Raw genomic sequence first — 9238 nt, forward strand, 5'->3', positions numbered from 1 at the left:
CTCCTCCTTGAAGCTACTCTTAGACAATCAATTGTAAATCAAGGATTTGGGTCATTTGCATTATTTTTTGGGACCGGAGATTTTGCCTGAAGCTGCCGGTGTCATTATGTGTCAAAGGAAGTTTGCCCCGGATGTCTTGACTGAATTTGACTGTTTGGAGTGTACTCCTGTTGCTAGTCCTTTGGATTTACATTTGAAACTCAAAGGTGCTGAAGGGGAGCCCTTATCTGATCCTACTATCTGCAAGAAACTTGTTGGAAAGTTAAATTTTTTTTACTAACACTAGGCCTGATTTGGCCTTCTCGGTTCAACATTTGAGCCAATGTATGTTTGCTCCCACTGCTTCTCATATGGATGCTCATTTTCATGTTTTAAAATATGTTAAAGGTACTTTGAGTCAAGGTTTGTTCAGGAGTGCAGATTCTGATTTTACTCTCCACGCTTACTGTGATTCTGATTGGACTGCTTGCCCTGATTCCCGAAAATCTGTTAGTGGGTACTTGGTTCTGCTTGGGGTCTTCTTTGCTCACTTGGAAGTCCAAGAAGCAACATAATGTGTCCCTCTCTTCTGCTGAAGAGGAATATAGATCTATGCGATGTGTGGTGGCTGAACTTTCTTGGCTGACTCTCTACTCTCTGAATTATCTCTGCCTTGTCTTGTGCCTGTTCCTCTTCATTGTGATAGCCAATCGGCCATATACATAGCCAAGAATCCAGTGTTTCATGGGCGCACCAAGCACATTGAATTGGATTGTCATTTTGTACGTGAGAAAATTCAAGATGGTTTAATTTCTCTTTCTTTTGTTCCCAGCAAGCCCCAGCTCGCTGATATGCTTACACAGTCTCTGTCTGGTGCACAACATAGAACAATCCTTAGCAAGGTCTTGGTTGGGTCTTGTATATAATAGATAGAAGGTTCCATATTGGAACCTAGTAGTTCATTCTCACCAAAATATCTTCTCTATTCGTTCACATGTTCTCTCTCCCCGTATTTATCTTTTTCAAACTTCGATCCAATTGTGATTCTAATAGATCCATTGAGCATTGTGATATACTTCTATATTCCAGGATTCCTCAAAAAGTCTGGCTGAGTTGTCCAGAAATTTAGGAACCTAAAGTATCTATTGAGTTGGTCTGATTGTTGTTGCATTCAAATAAGAAATAGGTGGTGATTTGATCCAGTCTTTGCTAAGTAGTCTATTCTTATATGATGGTACAGGTAAGACCAATTCTCACTATAAAGGAATTTGTCTAGCCTTTACTAATTCTTCTTCTTCTCCTCCTCGTCATTAACACCAGGTAAATGAGTTTCCAAAGTAGCCTCCATATGATAGTTCACAGTCTTCAATGCAGTTTAAAAGCAAGTTGTTGAGATTACTCCACATCGATCATTTCTTCTTCTTAGTGCCTTTGATTTAGCATATAAAGCAGTCAACAGAAATTTGGATTATCCCCATGCTTTGTAGCATCTGAAGGTGATTTGTTGGATTTTATCTGAGATGACAGTGCAGTCAAATACAAATAAAGAGATTTGTATAAATTTCAAGAACCAAATAAAAAAATTGGCTCAAAATTTGTAATTAATTTCATAGTAATACTCTTAGTAATGCATGAATAGAAACATGTTTACATCTTATACAATTAAGATTACTTCTTAATTAACATCAGTAATGCATGCATGAATAGAGCATAAATTTATGATCATCGAGCACTAAGCAGCATTTAAGCTTTTGTTTCTGGAGCACACACCATCACTTATACGATTGCGCACTGCCTTCAAATTTGTTCACGAAACCTGTTTTTTTGTAACTGAATATTTTGTTCAACGCATCAACATAGGCTTGGACACTTGAGACGACAATGTCCATATCCGCTCCTGTTCCACTGGCAATATAGAGGAGACCACATTTCAACATAGTGTTAGAGACGAAAATAAAGGTCTTAAGTTCAAATCTCGCAGCTACTCAAAAGGTAGAACAATCCCATGTAAAAAACATTAGGCTAAGAGGTGAGTAAACGTGTTGAGGCATGCATAAATATAATTAAATAATTAAAAATGTACTCTATCTAACTGCTGTGTATATTTCTTATATGATACTTTCTATTCTCAGGTTGGCTCTAGATTCCCGTAATTCCATAAAACTGACAACACTTCATTCCTATCTTATATTATTTTCTCCTTTAGGAAAAAATTGTTTTAATTCTTCTCTGTCATCTTCATGTTCCCACATTATGCATTAAAGAATATTATTAAGGAAAATAAGGATAAATTAAAGGGAAACAGTACTTCCTGTATGTTTCATACCTAACTGTACGATTAACAGTTTGCCCGTTTGAAGTATTAAACGATGCATAGTCATCATCCCCACGAACTAACACTCTAGTTGAAGCTGTGGAATTTATACGTTACGTGATTGCATTAACCGAATATTCAACGAGTGTTACAGATACCTGCATAATGACAAAGAACATTACTTATAAAACAAAAGTTACATAGATGTTTTTACCAAACAAAGCAATTATACCTACAAAATTGCTAGCAGTAACTAAAGGATTTAGGTTATATTCATTGCTATATGAAAGAGTTTTTACTCTATCAGTCTTATTTGACTTGGCAGCTTACTTAGCTAAATGTTGGAATATTTTCATTAGGTTGGATCCATTCATAACAGGTGCTAATTAGTCCGTTAACTTGCCATTCTCCTAAATACTATTTATAACATATAAATACACCATATATTAGAAGAGACATGTTTTCCACCAAGATATGCCGGCTAGAGTTTGCAAACAAAGACATCTTAGACGAGGATTTTTAGGATGTGGAGAAAGGGAGTTCGAATGTACGGTGAGGATATCTGACGAACTGTGAATCAAATCATGATTGCTGCAGCTCCGTCCGAACACTAAAAATTGGTGGAAAACCAGTTTAAGCTGGTTGTATTTTACGTTCGTTCAATTCACACAGGCAGGGTGATTGAGGTGCGTGCTTCGCAAGTTTTTTAGTTTCTTTGTCAAGGAGAAATTCGCAATTCTCCTAAACTATTTACATTAAAATTACTACGTTTATCTTTTAGTCTAAGCTACTCATAGAGTTACCTGCAATTGTCTTGTAAGCGCTCTGATTGAGTAAATATTTTTATACCTTCAGCGTATATAAAACTTAAATTATCTATCCTACTAGCGTGACAAGATACAAACATTATGAGAGTTTTCAGTTTCATTATAAACCTTTACAATGAGGTCAACTGCCTTGTAAGCTGCATCAACAGGTCCTGTTCCAACAGAAGAGGCAGTGTGCTCTTGACCATCGCTGTCAATAAGCTAAACATTTGCTGTAGAGCGGCCAACATTTCCACAAGTAATCTGTACATTAAACAGCAAATCATTAGATTTAGGTGAACATTAACTCCTTTTCAATCCACAACTAAGTGAGACTAGCAAAAACCTAAATTGCTCGGACACGAGTGCGGGTATCCGATACAGGTGTGGATCTAGAGGTTGGATCCTTCGAGATGTAAATTCTAAGATTTGGGGATACGGATCCTAGTACGGATACGGATGCGGAGATCCGGCTAAAAATAATTCAATTAAATAAAAATATAAAAATATATCTAAATTACGAGAAATTTTGTGGAATACTTACGTATAGCTTGTAATGTGTGAATTTATTTTTTATTCTCAAGTTGTAGATAAGTAAATGATTGATTTCCTAGATAATGTATGCTATTTTGTTCAAATTCACCCTAGTTTTGGTTCTGATTTCGGGAAACAAATTATATCTCATCTCTAATTTTTTCATCCGCTGCGGTCAAAGTACCCAAAATTATTTGACCAGATCCGGTACAGATCTCATATCCACACTCATACTAGTGTCTTGTCGACACGGGTGCGTCACCTATACTGCCGTGTCGGAGCAACTTAGGCAAAAACACATGAAATAGTATTTACATGTACCTGTACATCTCCAAGTTGCCAGGAAACTTGAGGCTGGAAAACTTCATCTGATACAAGTGCTCTCAAGTCATCATCTGTAATTTTCTGAAAGATAGATGTAGGGAGGATAAATAGGCGGGCATACATATTCATTATACCGACACAGGTAAAATTTTAATTAGGTAAGCTTCACCAAAGAACTGGAAAACCTATAGGGTTAATTTCATATATAAATATGATGACTTAACTTTACTCATATAAAATAAATTTTATTAACTTTACTCATATAAAATAAATTTTATTATAAAACTTATCACGCTATTTTAGCCTAAGAGACACCTCGACTCAGGGGCGAAGCTACGTGCAATTAAGGGTGGTCAACTGATCACCCTTCGCCGGAAAATTATACTCCATATAAGGTAAAATATTACTTGTTATTGATTAAAAATAGGCTTTGAACACCCTTACATAGCCCACTGGCAAAGATTTGAATACCCTTGTTGAATTTCTTGGTTTCGCCACTGCCTCGACTTATTCGGCTTTGACATTCCGATCACCCTACTCCACATAGTTTCAATCAGGCACTTGAACTTGTATAAGACATTAGTTTTAAACTCATATGACCATTGACCAAACTTATGCAGCCTTTGTTTTGTGAGTCAAACAAAATAAGTGATTGCACGCTCCTAAAAGCGAGTAACTATAAAAAATTTGATTAGAAAATAATAAAAGAGAAAAATAAAAAAAATAAAAAAAGAAAAAACAATCCTAGCCATTATCTCGCCCCTCTCTATCCCAGCCGCTTCTTCATACCCCCAAATCTCTTAAAAACGCCATTGAAATTGACACGCTCCACACCCTCTATATTAAATTTTTGTTTCTCAAGTAGAGTTTTCTCAAACAGCATTACATTATTTCTCTTACAATTTTAGCAATCAACTGGACTATGATAAAAATAAAAAAAGAAGCAGTATAACAAGACCAAACTAATAGAGTTTAACAGAGCAGCTAGTCAAGGAACAAAGTTATTTAATTTTTATTTTTCTCAAAATAACTGAAGAAGACAATGAAGACGCCGGAGAATTAAGAGACATTGAAGCTTGAAAATAGTGTTTAAGCCAGAAATTGGATCGTCATCGGTTGTAGAAAACACCGAAGCTTGATTTTGTTAGTTTTATAAATTTTGTCGTTGCTGGAGGGGTCAATAAGAATTTTGAGTAAAAATTTCTTCTCTTTCTTTTTCAATTTTTTTGGTTTTGCTTTGGGTGTTTGGCTAGAAAGAAAATTTAAGGATAGATTTTCTTAAACTCGTTCAATGTCTAGGTTTTGAAAGGGTGACATGAATATGAAGAGAAGAGGAGATATAGTGGTGGTTTTGGAGTAGTTGCTGGCGATGGTGGCAACAAGACTACCATGGGTGGTTGAATAGATTGTAGTAATGGAGAAGTTTAGGACCAAAAAAAAAAGATGAAGTAGGTTTGATTGAGTATTTTCTCATGGAAGAGGAAGGGTGCAGTGTTTGGTAGTGGCGGTGACGGGTGGAAGAGGCAGAGATGGAATGGTGGAGAGAGGAATAAGGTTTTTTTTTTTTTTTTGGAGAAGAAAGGGATGAGTTTGATATTTTTATTAAAAAAATATTTTTTGTAAAAATAGATAATGATGTGGCATTAATATATCTGAGGTGGATCTGATGTGTCCTTTATATCAGCGCGAGTGAACAACACACACAGTATCAGAGGTGTTTAAGACTAATGTTTTATACAAGTTTAAGTATTTGGTTGAAATTATGTGGAGTAGGGGGACTGGGATGTCAAAGCCGAATAAGTGAGATGTCTGTCAGGCTATTCTTCCAATTTATCAAAAAAAGTGACTTTAATTTTATCCACTATAACAGTAAAATCACAAAAATCTACCTACTAGACCGGTACTTAAAGTCACCTTGAATATGGATAGGTTTTGCCACTATAGTGCATAAAGTTTAGTGATTTTCTTTTATTATGAATAATAAGTAAAATTCAGTTACTTTAATTTGATAAAAAATAATTTTCTCATTTATTACTATGTGGTGATGCTCGGATGTCGAGAGTCAAAAGAGTTTTTCTTTGGCCGTAATTTTTTATATATTTTTCAAATATTTTTAATTGTTAGTTCAGTCACTTTAATGCGAATAAAAAAATTTAAATTTTATTGTTATAGTAGAAATTAGTGATCATATTTGAAATTAACTCAAAAAATATGGACAAACACTAGGAACGAAAAGGTGCGATCACAAATTTGACTGTTGCACTATGAAATATCAGCAACGTAATCACCTTTTTCCTCTCAGCCAGTGACTTGAATCGACGAAAGAGGTCATCAAGTTCTTTTCCATCAAAGTCATATCCAAGCTGTTACAAAAATAAAATGATTTGATCCATTTCCATATACTATAATATTTGTAGTATATCGTACTATAGATTATGTATCTTACCTCAGCCATTTTGGCTTTCAATGCATGGCGGCCACTGCACAAAATATTCTACCATGTTACAAAATGTATTCCTTAAAGGAAAGAGGTACATCAATGTGCCTAATGTAAATGAGAAAAATGAAGGGTTGGGGTTGATTCAATACAACGGAGGTACTGAAATTCTAGGGGATAGTACGAGTTTTAAAGTGTTTGAACTGTATGATAATCTAATCTAAAAATTTAAACGGTTAGAGATAGCACACTTTAATTAAAAAATGTCTTTTTTTTTTCAGTTCACTTGTATTTTTTAATGTAAAGGGAGTATACCTTACAGTATGGATAGTTGGACATAGTTGATTGATGACTATATTCAATTCGTACATATGTTGACACCAAATTGGTAGGACTATATATTAGTCGAATTATTTTGACTCATCCAAAAATATGGGGGAAAGACCAAAGAATTTGAAACAATAATCTCTATCAAACCATCAACATAACAAATCGATCACTCTGAAAATCAAATCATACCTGAGCTTTCCCAGACTAATACCGTTTTCATTAGCACGACGATACCCAACATCTTCAAGAGATACAAACTCATATGTATCTCTGTTCTTTAACACTCCATCCTAAACCACATTAAAAAAAAAATTAAAAAGGAAGAATGAAAACTGAATGATACTATGGAAGTAGAGAATCCTGATTAAGGCGATAATGAAAGAGGAAGGGGCAATGGGCTGAATCCAAATACTTCATGTGTTATTTAGATGACACAATTTCCTTATTAGTCTGTTACAAAAAGAATGATACATTTCTATAATTGAAAATAATTCAACTTTGAATTCTTCATTTTACCCATCTTATCTTAACGAGAAAGGATTTATTTTATATCAACCGGTAGTGGTATGAAATGTTTATTGCAATTTAACCTAGTGTAGAAGGTCGCCAATTCAGTAATCTTTCAACAAATCTAGTGTATGTAGAAGTAAAACTTTTAGAGAAAAATAACGCAAAACCTGATGGATGCCACTCTCATGAGAAAATGCATTAGCTCCGACAATGGCCTTATGTGGCTGCAGCTTAAGCCCACTGTACTCTTCTACCTACATAGCAACAATTGTGTCAACAGAAAGGCACAAAAAATTAAGCAGCTTTAAAACTGGTAAAATATATCTCTAACTAGAAGATTAAGATGAGAGTACCATTTTGCTCGTCATGAATATATGCTTTGTATTAATCCCAGTATAGATACCACCTAGTACTTGCTCTCCACGATATTTTAAGGCCATTACAATCTATTTCAGTACAGGGAAAAGGTTAAAAGCTAAACAAAAAGCAAATAAATAAGAATTTACATGGTAGAGGTCTATATCAAACCTCCTATAATCTCAAGGCCGCTTATATTAAAAAAAGAAAAGACCAGAACAAATAAGTACCTTTAGATTCTCTCTTTTACTTTTTACGATTACACTTTTGACCTAATTCGATCTTGAAATATTTTCTTACTATGAAGCATTGGTTTCTTTGCATACTTTAAAGCATCCCAAGCTCTTTCAATATCCTTCTTACTAGACCTAGCTAAGGCACATATCATCGGCACGTATCCTTCTTTGTCTACGTTATTACCTGTTGGAATATAGTATACTTAAATAAAAGTAAAAAATATGCTACTATCAACAGTTTAAACTTGTACATAAAATGGTTACATATTTTAATATTGTATCAGGCAAGCGGTCCTAGTTTCAAATCTCACTCACCGTCCAAATATCTAAAAATATCTTTGCATGCATGTTTGGTTCATAAAAAGAATGAAACTAACACGTGACGACATGTTACAAATAAGTAAATATTAGAAATGTGAACGGTTAAACATTAAAGGTTACCAATTTCCTGTGCTATCAACTTTACAAGCTCGAACTCAGCTTCAGAGGCAAAAGGAAAACCGGCCTCAATAACATCAACACCAAGCTTAGCCAACTGACGTGCAATGTCCAGTTTTTCTTTACTAGTCATGGTAGCACCAGCGGCCTGTTCGCCATCGCGAAGACTGGTGTCAAAAATACCAACATAATCAGGGTCAGAGAATTTTCCATGTTTATACTCCGGCCGCCGACGAATATTTGAGCAGCATATAGCTGAATGCCTTGTGGTTGAAGGCGTGAAACTGAAGACACTGTGAATAAGTGGGTTTTTAGAATGTAATGAAAGGGAAGTGCTCAGGGAAATTATAGAATTTACAGAGAGAGAAGCCATTATTCTTTTCCCTAAGAAAAGAGAGTGGATCGGAGTTAATGGAATGTTCGCTTTGGTGAATTCGAACACCTACAAAGCTGGTGAAACAAGGGTTTTTATTGGAGAAAAAATGACCAAAGTAGCCCCTGGTGTGTCTGGTTGCTGTTTTATCAAAAGAATAACACATAAAGTTTTATATAATTTAATACGGGTATTATTTTAATATCAACTATGGAACGCTGCATTAATTATGTAGACTTTCTTTTTCGTACGGCCAAACAAACACTAGAGTATATTATTTCACGTGAGATTTTGTGTTGGAATTAATTGCTCATACTACAATTGAAAATTGAATTACCACCCCTTACGGTTTGTAAAACTTAAAACAAGACAATTTTCGTCTTAAGCTAGACTAGACAGAACCCAGTAAACAAACGGAAAATATTTCCATTCTTATTAAATTCAAGAAATAGAAACTGAAAATACTTCCTTGCTCATTTAAACTTGTTGGCATTTGAATTTAGTTTAAGTTTTTAAGAAACAATTATAAAGAAAATTTATGTGTTTAGATTAAAATTTGAGGTAAGAATTTGTTACATTTGTGCTACTTTTTGGGAAAAT

General features: G+C 34.7%; 1 pseudogene; it reads right to left on the reverse strand.

Moving 5' to 3' along the window:
- Positions 1-251: 251 nt before the first annotated feature.
- Positions 252-8791, reverse strand: LOC104120690 (2-isopropylmalate synthase A-like; annotated as a pseudogene).
- Between the last annotated feature and the right edge of the window lie 447 nt (positions 8792-9238).

The sequence above is a fragment of the Nicotiana tomentosiformis genome, chromosome 12, assembly GCF_000390325.3.
Source record: "Nicotiana tomentosiformis chromosome 12, ASM39032v3, whole genome shotgun sequence".
Taxonomy (NCBI): domain Eukaryota; kingdom Viridiplantae; phylum Streptophyta; class Magnoliopsida; order Solanales; family Solanaceae; genus Nicotiana; species Nicotiana tomentosiformis.